Source organism: Mobula birostris, chromosome 1 (genome assembly GCF_030028105.1).
Source record: "Mobula birostris isolate sMobBir1 chromosome 1, sMobBir1.hap1, whole genome shotgun sequence".
NCBI lineage: Eukaryota > Metazoa > Chordata > Chondrichthyes > Myliobatiformes > Myliobatidae > Mobula > Mobula birostris.
Genome location: NC_092370.1, coordinates 14,666,008 through 14,679,142, shown reverse-complemented (window position 1 = coordinate 14,679,142; position 13,135 = coordinate 14,666,008). Strand labels below are relative to the sequence as shown.

The 13,135-nt window shown below is 43.4% G+C and overlaps 1 protein-coding gene across 1 annotated transcript in view; it reads right to left on the bottom strand.

Moving 5' to 3' along the window:
* rad21b (RAD21 cohesin complex component b) overlaps positions 1-12,421 on the bottom strand; it is a 53,496-nt gene extending 41,075 nt beyond the window's left edge. Inside the window, exon 1 of the mRNA XM_072252679.1 lies at positions 12,267-12,421. The gene's annotated coding sequence lies outside the window, so the exon portion shown is untranslated. The remainder of the gene's footprint in view (positions 1-12,266) is intronic.
* Positions 12,422-13,135: the final 714 nt, after the last annotated feature.

Below are 13,135 nucleotides of genomic sequence, written 5' to 3'. Positions count from 1 at the left end.
TCTTTCCTGTATTTAACCAGCTTCACAAAAAAAACTCACTTAAGTGATATACCCTGTCTCTGCACAACATCCATTGAATGGTCTTTCCTGCTCTCCTTGTTCTGTTAATTATTGAATCTGTTCATGTGTTAATATTTATTTGTTTTATAGGTTTCAATAGGTACATTTAATGTCAGAGAAATGTATACAATATACATCCTAAAATTCTTTTTCTTCGTAAACATCCACATAAACAGGAATGCCCCAAAAAATGAATGACAGTTAAATGCTAGAACCCCAAAGCTCCGCCCTCCCACACATAAGCAGCAGCAAGGCAATGGCCCTCTCCCTCACCAGCCAAAAAAAACTTCAGCGTCCTCCACCGAACACCCAAGCGTGCAGCAAAGCATCAATACAGACTTCCAGTACCCCAAAGACTGCATGTTCACCCAGTATTCAGCATAACACAGGTGCTCTCCCTCTTTCCTTAATAAGGGAAGAAGAGGCATCCCCGTTTCAGTGAGGGGGGGGGTATAACAAACAACTCGCCGATTTAGAGAGGTGTTAAAAATCTGTAGTGTCACTTCTTCTGACCTCTGAGCCCAAAGATTATTGATGTTTGTGTAGGTGACTGTTCTGCTAATTGTTTTTTTGCTCATGGCTGTTTGCACTATTGTCTTATAAATTGTTGATTGCTACCTTGTTGTCTGTTAACTCCAGGAGAAGTGCAGGGAACGACAGAAACCCCTCTATGTCGCTTTCATCGATTTGACCAAGGCATTCGACCTTTTCAGCAGGGAGGGGTTCCTTCAGATTCTCCTCAAGCTTGGCTGTCCCCCAGAACTCCAAAGTATCATCAAGTTATTCCATGACGACATGAGGGCTACTGTTCAGTATGATGGCAGCTCACCAAAACCCTTCGCTATTCATAGTGGAGTCAAACAAGGATGCATGTTGGCCCCAACATTATTCAGCATCTTCTCCATGCTACTGAAGCACGCGTTTGGGACGTCGACAGAAGGCATCTACGTGTACACCAGGTCTGATGGGCGGCTGTTCAACCCTGCGCACCTGAGAGCAAGAACAGAGGTCCGAAAGATCTTAATACGTGACATGCTCTTTGCCGTTAATGCTGCTATAACCTCGCACACCAAACAGCAATTACAAACCCTCATAGACCGCTTCTCTAAGGCATGCAAGGACTTCAGGCTTACCATCAGCCTAAAGAAAACAAATGTCCTTGCCCAGAACGTAATGGAGACACCAGTCATTACCATCGACAACTATGATCTAGAAGTGGTCCATGAGTTCATGTACTTGGGGTTGACCATTAGCGACACTCTCTCCCTCGACGCTGAAATCAACAGGCGTATCGGCAACGCAACATCGATCCTTGCTCGACTCTACTCGTGGGTCAGGGAAAATCCAAACTCGCTACAAAGACCAAGACTGCTGTGTACAATGCATGCGTTATCAGCACCCTCCTGAATGGTAGTGAGGCTCGGGCCACCTACTCCAAACAGGAGAGGAAACTCAATAGTTTTCACCTGCGCAACCTTCGCCGCATCCTTGGTATCACCTGGAGAGACAAAGTCCCAAGCTCTGAGGTCCTCTCCCGCACTGGACTTCCCACAATGTTCATGCTTTTAAGACAACGCAGGCTGTGCTGGCTGGGCCATATCCATTGTATGAAGGATGGTCGACTTCATCCTCTACAGAGAACTAGCAACAGGCAAGAGGAACGTTGGTAGACCCCAGGTTCGCTTCAAGGACCTCTGCAAGCGTGACATGAAAGCCTTAAAAGTCAACACAGAGTGCTGGGAGGATACAGCAGATGACTGCAACAAATGGCGAGGTACTCTTCAGCAACACCTAGAGCAAGGCTGAGTCAGTTTGAGGAGCAGAGAGCTAAACGAAGAGCACAGCGGACAACAACTCCACAACACCCTACACATGCAGCAACTGCAGCAGAGCCTACCATTCCAAGATCAGCCTCAATTGCCACAGTCGACGCTGCTCGACAAACCAGTGACTACCAGAAGCGCAGTACCCATGGTCGACTACAACCAGTGGAGGCCATACCACACATGTGCTTGGCACTGAATCACAATCAATTCTGGAATGTTTCACATATTGGTATTAAATGATTCTGATTTTATCACTTTTAAACCTTTATTGGAAAACTTCAATCTTGATCCCAAAGAGATAAGAATTTTTTACAATCATTCATGGCTATAACTTAATTAACATATTGATGACCAAATGTGGCCTTACTAAAAGCTGGTGCGAATAAAACACAGTGCTAAGTAGCAATTGGATCTGTGTTTCTCTTCTCCAAGGTGAGCACAATTTGCTTTATGCTAAATTGAAAGCCTCAGGGTTCCGCTGGAAGGAGTGTTCAAGTGCCTCAATGAAGGGTGGAAACAATTCAAAGGAAATGTGTTGCATCTGCATGAAAGTTGGTGAATATGGAACAGTGAAGCAGAATTGCATCAGAACTGTACCTTCAAATTGTTCTGGAAGAGGATGGAAGGGTGCTAATGGCTTCTTTTACAATGAGGATTACCATGTGTTCTCATGAGTTTACTGATTTTTGCTATTCATTCTGGAAACCGGCAATTGAGGTCACTGGTGTACACCTTTGTTTCACCACTAACTATAAAACTGGGTGACATAAAATAATTGCAACCTAATTTAATTTCTTTCAAATTTGAAAACACTTACAATTTAAAAGAAAAACCCAAGTGAATATGAATTTAACTGTTGCTCTCTCTATTATACTGAGAAATGTAAAAGCAAGAAACTATTTATTTTTTAAAGAATCAATTAAGTCTCCTTTGTGTTTAAAAGTAGACATCCAGTATATTGGAGTCAAATCATTGAGAATAACCAAGTTCATCAACTGGCCAAAAGCTATAAACAAATTCATGGAATTAAATAGGATACTGTAGATTCACATCATTGATATACAGCTAACACACACAAAATGCTGGAGAAACTCAACAGGCCAGGTAGCATCTATGGGAGAGTACAGGCGACATTTCAGGCAAGACCTTCAGCAAGACTGCTTGGATTTCCTGCATCTGCAGATTTTGTGTTTGTGATTCATGTAGAGCTACTGTTAAACCATCACCAATTATAAAATTCATACCTCATTAAACAACAGAAACCATGTCATTCAGCGATTGTTTAAAGAAACAATAGGATGCTTATCCTTCAGCAAACTAGTCCACTGAATGTGATTTGAGTTTTCAAATAAGGGACAGAAAATCAGTAGCATAAACCCTTTTGGTCCATCACCAGTCATAAAAAGAGCTTGCAGATTAAAATGCTGGAGGTACTCAACAGGCTATGCAGCATCTGTGATTAATAATAAACAGTCCACATTTCAGGCCAAAACCCTTCATCAGAGACATAATATATTGAATTCTACAAACAAGACCTTTCAGCACAAGGTCCTTAGTCCCGTACATTGTACCTCTTCAAGTGAACGTCCAAGTACTTTTCAAAATTGACACCCATTGTTCATGGGGTTCCAGATTCCTTGTTGAAGTAAATTTTCCTCGTCTCTTCTCTAATACTTAGAATTATTTTGATCTCATCACTCTCTTTGTAGAATTCTATGTAGTATGTCTCTTTAGACCTGATAAATTTCTCTATGAAAACCATTCAAGCAAATTGAAGTTGAAATCTTTTAAGTTCTTTCTCAATCATTATTCTGAATGGCTTGGTTTTGAATCTTTTAAATATCTGCATAATAAACACTGTCTTAGGATTAATTTTACATCTCATGGCAATACTTTGAAAATTCTCATTTTAACGAGCAATTAAACAATCTTTTGAAAACTTATTTTTTTACTACAAAATTCTCAATTTATAAAAACTTCAAACACTAATCAGCTTGGAACCTCTGTACCTCCCTCTGCAATTGGTTCCTCGACTTCCTAACCAGAAGACAACAGTCTATGTAGATTGGTGATAACATATCCTCCTTGCTGACGATCAACACTGGCGCATCTCAGGGGTGCGTGCTTAGCCCACTGCTCTACTTTCTGTATACACATGATTGCATGGCTAGGCATAGCTCAAATACCATCTACAAATTTGCTGACGATACAACCATCGTTGGTAGAATCTCAGGTGGTGACGGAGGACGTAAAGGAGTGAGATATGCCAACTAGTGGAATGGTGCCACAGCAACAACCTGGCGCTCAACATCAGTCAGACAAAAGAGCTGGTTGTGGACTTCGGGAAGGTTAAGACGAAGCAGCACATACCAATCCTCACAAAGGAATCAGAAGTGGAGAGTGTGAGCAGCTTCAAGTTTCTCGGTGTCAAGATCTCTGAGGATCTAACCTGGTCCCAACATATCAATGAGGTTATAAAGGCGGCAAGATGTGGCTATACTTCATTTGGCGTTTGAAGAGATTTGGCATGTCAACAAATACATTCAAAAACTTACATATTTGTACCGTGGAGAGCATTTGACAGGCTGCATCACTGTCTGGTATGGAGGGGCTACTGCACAGGACCGAAAGCTGCAGGAGGTTGTAATTGTAGTCAGCTCCACCTTGGGCACTAACCTACAAAGTACCCAGGACATCTTTAGGGAGTGGTGCCTCTCAGAAAGGCAGCGTCCATTATCAAGGACATCCAGCACCCAGGGCATGCCCTTTTCTCACTGTTACCATCAGGTAGGAGATACAGAAGCCTGAAGGCACCACACTCAGTGATTCAGGAACAGTTTCTTCCCCTCTGCCATCCAATTCCTAAATGGACATTGAAGCTTTGGATACTACCTCACGTTTTTTAAAAAAAATACAGTATTTCTGTTTTTGCACATCTTTAAATAATCTATTCAACAAAAATAACTGATTTACTTGTTTATTAATATATTTTATATTACATTTTTTTTCTCTCTCTGCTAGATTATGTATTGAACTGCTGCTAAATTAACAAATTTCACGTCACATGCCCGTGATAATAAACCTCATTCTGATTCAACAACTATTCACCTGGATGTAGCAGTTCTATTGGGTCAAACTCAACTGCTAACCATCTTCAAAGTTGCTGGTGAACGCAGCAGGCCAGGCACCAGCAACTTTGATGTGTGTTGCTTGAATTTCCAGCATCTGCAGAATTCCTGTTGCTTGCTAACCATCTTGTTTTTTTTTGAAAAACGCATATTTAATACTATTCCAACTAACTTAGTATCTTATTCATGCCAAGGGAAGACATTTTGAAAGGCTGGTAGATTAATTGGTCATTGTAGATTGCCGAGTAATGAGGCTAGGATTAAATTCAGGATTACTGGGTGGTGCAGTTCGAAGGGCTGTATCTCAATAAGTAAATATAGTTCCTTTCAAATCCTTCTGTAGGACCTCAAGTAACTCCAAAGACAATAATTTATCTTTGAAATACATAGCTCAGAATGTCTACTGATACTGCTGCCAGGAGTTGGACTCTTAATCAAGTTGCTCAGCAAACGTCTACTTAAACAAAACATTACAGCAAACAGACTGCAGATTCTATGTAAATAGTACGGAGATATTTCCAAAATATCTTTCCCTGATGAAAGCTTATTTATTCTGAAAAGATGCAGGGGAATTCTATAATGTCAGTAGAAAGCATGGAGTGCAGGGTATTTACAAAGAAACTGGAAAGTCAACTCTGGTCCCTGAATGGTATTTACATTCTGGCAGGGCACTCACTGAAACAGCCAGTTCACTCACAATGTCCCACATAATACAAATTCAAGATTCAACTTTTTTTAATATCATTTCCAGTACACAAGTGTAAAAGAGAATGAACTGTTACTCCAGATCCAATGCAGCACAGAAAAAACACTAAAGAGCACCGTAATAAAAATTAAATACATTAAATGTAAATACATTAAATAACTTCTATACATAGATTGATTGTATGTCCATGAAGTGATGCTAGACACAGGAGTGATGTTCAGAAGGCGGTACTAAAAGGAAATGATAAAGTTGTATTGATGGGGAGTTAGAGTGGGAAGATTTTGCTCAGCTTTTCTGCTTGGGTAAAGTAACTGTTCTTGAGTCTGGTGGCCCTGCCATGTAGACTCCTCTCTGATGGAAGTGGTTGTTGTATGTTGTTCGTCCTTCGTAGTCGAAGATGACCGTGGCTTCAAAGTCAAATGGAAGATTGGTGGCTGTGGGTCCAGAGGTGACTGATGAGGCCAATCCGGGCCCTGAAGGCTCGCCCACATGTGAGACACAAGTGGGTGGGTGCTGTCGTAGCAGTGGATACTGCTCAGACCTTGCGCACAGCACGCTTTTGTTGTGCCTCGATGGTGCGCCTGACTTCAGCTGCACGGGCTCCTATGGTGATCTTGCTGCACCAAGCTGGACGGTTGAGGGCAAGCGTCTCCCACGTGTTGACGTCGACACCCAGGCCATTGAGGGACGCTTTGAGGCAGTCTTTGAAACGTTTTTTTCTGCCCCCCCCCCCCCCGACTGAGCACTTGCCCTGACACAGTTCTCCGTACAGCAGCTGCTTAGGCAATCGGCTGTCTGGCATTCTGACCACATGTCCAGCCCACCTGGCTTGGGCTTTCAGCAGGAGGGTGTAGACGCTGCAGAGCCCAGCTCGTTCCAGGATTTCCGTGTCGGGGACTTTGTCCTGCCACCTGATATGGAGGAGTCTGCGGAGACAGCTCAGGTGAAAGTGGTTGAGCTGTTTGGCGTGTCTGCTGTAGACAGTCCAGGTCTCGCTGGCGTAAAGGAGGGTGCTAAGGACCACTGCACAGTAGACCTTCAGCTTGGTGGTAAGGCTGAGTCCTTTCCGTCCCCAGACGTTCACACGGAGTCTCCCAAAAGGCGGCGCTGGCTTTGGCAATCCTGTTGTTGACCTCAGCGCCTATGTTCACTGCGCGAGAGAGTATGCTGCCCAGGTAGGTGAAGTTGTCGACTGGAAGTGGTACAGTCCATGAACAGGGTGGTTGGGATCCTTCAAAGAATCATTGGCTTTTTCCAGCATCTTTCTACAAATACGTCCTTAATAGTGGGTAGACTGGTGCCGATGATGCATCAGACAGTTTTGACTATTTTTGATGAATAATCAGATAAGCAACACGGTGGGTCTGGTAGCATCAATGGTGGGAAATGGACACTCAAACATTACAAGTTGAGATCCTTCATGTGGACTTTGATTTCAACATTTAAGAAAAGTTTTGATAAGTTCATGGATTGTAGGGATATAGAGGGGTATGGTCTCAGTGCAAGTCGATGGGAGTAGGCAGCTGAAATGGTTTGGCCATGGACTAAATCGGCAGATGGACCTGGTTCTGTACTGTACTTCTCTTTGACTGGAAAGAGGAGAATAGCCAGTATAAAAAGTTGATGGGGGGAGGGAAGGTAGAGCAAGAGTTGGTAAATGATAGATGGATCTAGGTGAGAGAAGGGTAGAGTGGGAATGATAAGTGGAAGTGACAGAGGGCTGAAGTAAATGGAAGTGAACAGGAGAGGATGTTGGACAGTGGGATAATGCATTGAGTTGAGAGGAACTGGATAAATGAATGCGTGGGTAATGGGCACATTGAGAGGGTGGGGAGGAGAAAGAGTAGGTGATGAAACTAGTGGGATAGAGGCAATGGGGAAAATCAATGAATTGTTTCAATCATAGATATTTGTATTTATTTTATTTCTTACATCCAAGGGAGTAAAAAAAAATCTTTAAGTTGCATCACCTTCACAATGGACAAGCAATGAAGAGGGGAAATGTGGGAGGATATTGCCCAAACACTTAAGATTGTAACATACACAAAATGCTGGAGGAACTCAGCAGGGCAGGCAGCATCCATGGAAAAAAGTACAGTCGACATTTCAGGCCAAGATCCTTCATCAAGACTGGAGAAGTTGTATACACGTAGTGCACAGACAGATGTGCAATCAGATCAATGTGTATTGATAAATCTGATGGCCTGGTGAAAGAAGCCATTCCAGAGTCTGTTAGCCCTGGCCTTAATGCTGCAGTAACATTTGCCAGACGGTAGTAGCTGAAGCAGTTGGTGGTTGGGGTGACTGGAGACCCTGATGGTCCTCCAGGCCCCTTCTACACACCTGCTGCTGTAAATGTCCTGAATAGAGGAGAGCTCACATCCAGAGATGCACTGGGCTATCCGCACCACTCTCTGCAGTGCCCTGCAGTTAAGGATAGCATAGTTTCCATACCAGCCAATGACACAGCCAGTCAGGATGCTAATGATGGTGCCTCTGTAGAAAGTCCTGAAGATTTAGGGTCTCATGCTGAACTTCTTCAGCTGTCCAAGGTGAAAGAGACGCTGTTGTGCCTTTTTCACCACACAGCAGTACGTACAGTCCAGGTGAGATCCTTGGTAACATGTTATACCAAGGAACTTGAAACTACTTATCCTCTCAACTACAAGTCCCATTGCTGTCAATAGGGACTAGGCTGTCTGTTTTTCCTGTAATCCGTGATCAACTGCTTTGCTTTTTAGAGCATACTCAACTCTGGTAATAGACTACTTGTACCCCATCATCGAACACAATCAGGCACTGCAAACCTGAGAGATTATGACCAACAACAGCATGACTTGACCCAATTTACTATCTTGTGGTTAAGAAGACGTAAGGTGTACTGGCCTTCATCAATCGTGGAATTGAATTTAGGAGCCGAGAGGTAATGTTGCAGCTATATAGGACCCTGGTCACACCCCACTTGGAGTACTGTGCTCAGTTCTGGTCGCCTCACTACAGGAAGGATGTGGAAGCCATAGAAAGGGTGCAGAGGAGATTTACAAGGATGTTGCCTGGATTGGGGAGCACACCTTATGAGAATAGGTTGAGTGAACTCGGCCTTTTTTCCTTGGAACGACGGAGGATGAGAGGTGACCTGATAGAGGTGTATAAGACGATGAGAGGCATTGATCGTGTGGATAGTCAGAGGCTGTTTTCCAGGGCTGAAATGGTTGTCACAAGAGGACACAGGTTTAAGGGGCTGGGAAGTAGGGCCAGAGAAGATGTCAGGGGTAAGTTTATTTACTCAGAGAGTGGTCAGTGCATGGAATGGGCTGCCAGCAACGGTGGTGGAGGCGGATATGATAGGGTCTTTTAAGAGACTTTTGGATAGGTACATGGAGCTTAGAAAAATAGAGGGCTATAGGTAAGCCTAGTAAATTCTAAGGTAGGGACATGTTTGGCACAAATTTGTGGGCCGAAGGGCCTGTATTTGTGCTGTAGGTTTTCTATGACGGTATCCGTTCGTGGGTAATTTTAGTTATCAAGAATATAAATTTGAACACAGATCGGCTATAATGGAAAATCGAATCATATCACCAAATGTGAAAAGAAACAAAAAAATATATAGCCACCTGTGTATTTGCTCAGATTAAGAGAACAGATTGACTAAATACCTTAGGGAAATGAACTGTGTGATGAGAAAAACAAGGACTTACCAGGTAATACAGAACGTAACTCAAACATCAGAATCAGGCTTGTACCATTGATATTCGGCATATAAACTATGCTGCAGCCTATATTCGTAATTCTTAAGTTTAGAAGTTTCAATGTCTTCAACTGAATATTTTTACTGAAGATTAAATTTTGTTTGCATCATATTCTACCTATTGAAAGTATCTTTTGGAACAGAGCATATTCTTTAAAGTTCTATACTTTAAACAAAAGCTCTCCAATACAACTCCAAAGTCAGAGGTATGCAATACATCTTCAGCAGTAGAATGGTGTGGTTTTTTTCACTGATTAGGTTGCTTACTTCCAAATATTTAAACACATTTCTGAATTTTTTTAAAAAACACAATAGTGCTGAAAAACGTGAAAAAAGTTGTAAGTTTTATAATTCTGTTGTCAAAAGAATTTTTTTTCTCTCTGCTAATATTACTTTTGCCAGTCTTTCATCTACCAAAAATTTCCATATCTAGCAAAAGTGTTTGCAGATCAACCTGGTACATCGTAAATATAAATTAGGAAATTCTTTGTAATGAAACCATGAATAAACAAACATGAGAAAATCTGTAGATGCTGGAAATCCAGAGCAACAAACAAAAAATGCTGTACAAACTCAGCAGGTCAGGAAGCATCCACGGAAAACAGTAAACAGCCAACATCTCAGGCCAAGACACTTCATCAGGACCGGCTTTCAACGGTCAGCTTTTGTGCAATATCTGTTAGCGAATGGACTGTCAAAGACAGGATTTGTCATAAATGCAAATTTCCCAGAAATACATTTGCAAGATGAGGGATTTTAAATTAGCATTTTGATGGGGTGGGGTAGAGGAAGATTTGTATGCACAATAAACGATCCACCATAAACATCATCCTTAAGTATCAAATGAACAGTCATGGTCACTCATAATATATCAATAAAACAAAGTTAATTTTAAATTTAATTCCTAGTTTTTTCTTAAACATAATATTCAAAAGGGAAAATTACTATGACTAAAGTTCTCTCACTCACACAATCCTTGCTACAAGTCAAGTTTTCTCCAAACATAAATGTGTGTGTAATGTCAATCTGGACTGAAAAGATGTATAGAAACCTGTTGTAAATTCAAGATTCCCATTGCCTCCTGGGTGTTGTTGGCTCACAACCCCTCAAATCAGAGAAGGAATATTCAGGATGGTACTGAGAACCTTACATTTTCTTATTAGGACAATGCAAAAGCTGTGTTAAGTGGGGGAAGCAATGCACCCATCTGCTACCTTCCACCTATCTAAGAGCACCTAACTGGCCTCATTAGCTACTCTAGAACCTTCAAAAACAGATTGAACAAATCCTCTTCAATCCCAAAGGAACAACAGCACTATTATTTCCCCTAACCACAAATAAGCATCAAATAATCCTGAGCCACATACACAAAATGCAGGAGGAAATGAACAAACAGTTGACGTTTTGGGCCGATACCTTTCTACAGGACTGGAAAGGAAGGAGAAAGATGTCAGAATAAAAAGGTGAGGGGAGACTAGCTTGGTGAGGGTGAAGCCATAGTGAACAAAGGTAAAGGGCTGGAGAAGGAAGAATCTGAAAAGAGAGCATAGTGGACCACAGGAGAAAGGGTAAGAGGGAAACTCATATTTAAATTGAGTTGTTTAAATTAAATAACCAATAATTTATGAAGAAAATATTTTGAGTCTATAAATCCCACATTTTATAAAAAGGTTATCACCAAAATAATGATTCTGTCTTTCACTGCAATTCTAAAATATTGGTATCTGGTGTCTTTCAAAGCACGATAGATGGATCTTCCAAACAAATTTACATATTGTAAATTCAGGTTATATTTAGAAAGTAAAAGCGACTTAGGAGGTAATACCATAAAGTTTTCACTTCAGCCTTACAGTAAAATACATCCAACCTGTCATATTTATTTTAAATGAACCTGCGCTATTAGGGCTCATTTTGTGAACAAAGGTACTTCTGTAACACCATACACATAAAAGGAATGGGTAAATTTAAGTGATTTCCCTCTCTTACCCACACCCCCGCCCCCACTGCCATGGACGAACAGATCAAAATAAGAGAACAGTCTTAGAATGTAGCAATGTCGTGAAGTTTAATATGAGATGTGAATGTCAACGCAGAAATATCAGGAACCCTACTAGCTCAGTAGTGACAACGAACAATGTTACAGTAACAGAATTGTAACCTTGCAGGTTTGCTTTCAGGCGCCCAAAAGACTGTACTGTAATCGACTAGAGCTTAATTGCAATGGGCACAAATCTAAACTGGCCCGAATAAAGCGCGGGCTAAACAGAAAATCTTTACTCCGTGTAAAATTCGTGCAGAGCCGCATATTCGCAATTACGCGAGAAATAACTTAAAAGACATTTTGGGAAGCCGTGTGCGGCGAAAACACAGAGGTCTCCAACAATCGCCGATTTAAAGCTGGCACAGATCGCTATCTAAACCTGTTTCCCAATACAAAAACAACATAGGCCACAATGTAACAACAATCACTTTCCTCCTGGCCCAGCAGCTTCTCAGTACGAGAAACAGAATAACGCGGTAACTCAAGGTCGAGGCCTCATCCACTGGCGCCATTTTACCCACATCGCTAAGGCTAGCTCAAGAGGAAAGGGTCCTCTATCTGCCGGTTTGCTGAGCTTTCCTCCAGCCCTTAAACGGCAGCGCAGAAGCCCCGGACTCGGGAGACAGGCCGAGGCCCGAATCCGGGCCCTCACTCCTTCGCGTAGGCGCTGACGTGCGCGTCCCTCCTCCACAAATAAAACCCTTAACGTCCAGTTGTTGCGGACTACAAAACATGAACGCTTGCAGCCGTCACTTACGATGAAGGGTACACTGCACGACCGCAGCCAGACTGCTCGCTTTGCGTTGCTAACCCTCGCCCGTCGGTGCAGACGCCGCTCTGCACAACACCGCGGTGCCCGGAGCCTGCGCTCGACAAGATGGCGGCGCCCGCTGGCACTTCCCGCCCAAAGAGGTTCAAACGCACCGGATGTTTACTGTGCGACGGCTGGAGGAGGGGAGAGTGAGGGTGGGGAGTGACGCCAGGCGGGGCAAGAGTGAGGGTGGGGAGTGACGTCAGCCGGGGCAACAGCGAGGTCAGGGGGGATAGAGAAGGGAGAGGGGGAGAGAGAGACATCAGATGGGGCAACAGTGAGATCAGGCGGATAGAGGAAGGAGAGAGGGGAGGGATGGGGAGAGTGAGGATGCAGGAAGGGAGAGTGAAGATGGGGAGTGACGCCAGATGGGGCAAGAGGGAGGTCAGTGGGGATAGATGGGGAGGGTGAGGAAGGAGAGAGAGAGAGAGACATCAGACAGGGCAAGAGTGCCGTCAGGGGGAATAGAGGATGGAGAGTGGGGAGGGGAATGTCGTCAGCCAGGGCTAGAGTGAGGTCAGGGGGGATAGATCGGGAGAGAGTGACATCAGGCGGGGCAAGAGTGAGGTCATGGGGATAGAGGAGGGAGAGTGGGGAAGGGAGAGATGTCAGACGGGGCAAGATTGACATCAGGGCATAGATGGGGTGGAGGAAAGACAGGGTGGGGAAGGGGAGAGAGATGTCAGACGGCAAGAGTGAAGTCAGAGGGGATAAGGGGAGAGAGGGAGGGTGGGGGTAGGGAGAGTGACGTCAGATGAGGCAAGAGTGAGGGGGAATACACGAGGAGAGACTGAGGAGGGAGGGGGAGAGAGTGA